The following is a 1832-nucleotide window of genomic DNA, read 5'->3' as shown; positions in this document are numbered from 1 at the left end:
TTGTTATCCTGGGAACTGTTCATTGTTGCAGTACTGCCTACCTCACAGAATTTTGTGAGGACTAAATGAATTAAATTCATGTAAGTCCCCATATAATAAGCACTTAATAAATGTCAGCTGTCATTATTTTTACTGTTTAGCTATTCTCAATTATTTTTTAAGTTATAAATACCATGCAGGCCAAACAAAACTATACATCAATTTGCAACCTTTGATTAAGCCTTATAGAAATTCTTTTATTTCTGTCATTGCCTACATAATTTATATAAGTATCTACCATGCAGTTGGTAGTCTCTGAATTAAATTCTTTTAGAAGCAAATCATGAACAGGTTTTATTTGTCACTGTTAAAAGTCTGAATTTTAAACAGATTTTTGGACTGGGGGTTTATATGCATCAGTTCGTTTAGATTTAGGACCTACCTCATCCCCAGTACCTTTTCCAGAACTGCTACCTTCATCGTGAAGCTCCATGACTTTTCCCAATTCAAACTTGGGCTTCTTCAGCATTTTGACTTTTCTAACAAAGACATCATGGAGCAGATAAATAGATTGACAGGCCTTTTCTGTGTTTTCTCCAATGCTATATGGAATCAATTTATTGACCACTTCTTTTAATTCATTTGTCTGCACTTCTTGGTCATGATTTCTATCATCTTCTGGAACTGGCAGACCTGTTGATGCTGAGCACAAGAGGTCTTCAGAATCTGATTGTTGTGTTTTTTAGTAAAACCAGCACAGAATAGACAAAGTAAATAACCATCGGTAGTCCTGACATCAACATGAGCTTCAGTCATGATTGGCCATTTTTTGACCATGGAGCACATTTTGTGACAGGTAAGATCCATGCCATGCAAATTAGTCAGCCAGCTTTTGCCCTGAACAGCCTCAGTAATTAATGTGAATTTTCTAAATGCAACTTCATCGTTCTGTACATCTGCTAGGCTCACTTCAAAAACACAACCCTTGAGACCATCAGATGCGATTTTGGTTCTTTGAGTTCTCATGACTGGTGTTTTCCCAATATTTCTTATATTGAACATAGCTGGTGCTTTCACATCACATCAATCTTTCTTCGGAAATGGCTCAGCCACTTTTTGCTTGGCTCGCTTCTTGCTGCCTTTCATAAGGTACTTATTCTTGCTGATCACCACAGTGCTGCTCAGAGAGCCAAAAGGGCTAAATTCTTATGGTTTTAAAAAAATTGCTTCTCATATGTATGATAACTATATTTTATACATTAAACAGTGTAATATTTCCCCCACTTGAGCGTATTTTCACTATAAAACCAGAGTTCTTAATTTAAACAATAAAGCATAACTATTTAAATAGCAATGGCCTTTATCGAACTATGAATGAAATTGGACAAAGGTGGTAATGGAGAATCAAGAGAAGCTCACTGACAGGAGAAATGAGAAGCTCTTGGAGAATGGTGCACTGGGTGTGTAAGCATTTGGGAAAGTGGTGGGTTGTGTGTAATTCATATTAGCTTCTTGGCCCAGCCATCTTTGGGTTTATATCTAAGTTCCATGAAAATTAGAGTGTTGGTAAGCAAACAATACTGAAAAGTCTGCAAAATGTCCATATGAAGCTAGAGCATTCAGAGTGCACTCCAATACAGTACGAACCAAAGGAGACAGAGGCAGCCTTCTCCATTTTGAAGAACACCATGGAAGTTTATCGTCTTGGTGGTGCCGATGACTTGGCTGTACAAGATCACATTTGGTGGACCAGCAGGTACTCGGTGATGACTGACAAGAAATGATAGGAGCTTGGCAAACATATGGCACCCAGATGATGCCAAGCAACTCGAAATCTGTGTAATAAAAGAGGG

General features: G+C 37.8%; 1 pseudogene across 1 annotated transcript; it reads right to left on the bottom strand.

Annotated features, from left to right (window-relative positions):
• Positions 1-361: 361 nt before the first annotated feature.
• Positions 362-1137, bottom strand: LOC308498173 (small ribosomal subunit protein eS1-like; annotated as a pseudogene). The gene has a single exon. The product of its transcript is annotated as a small ribosomal subunit protein eS1-like (transcript).
• Positions 1138-1832: the final 695 nt, after the last annotated feature.

The sequence above is a fragment of the Rhinolophus hipposideros genome (assembly GCF_964194185.1).
Source record: "Rhinolophus hipposideros genome assembly, chromosome: 5".
Lineage (NCBI taxonomy): Eukaryota > Metazoa > Chordata > Mammalia > Chiroptera > Rhinolophidae > Rhinolophus > Rhinolophus hipposideros.
Note: the sequence above shows the minus strand (reverse complement) of the source record. Positions and strands in the feature narration are given on the sequence as shown.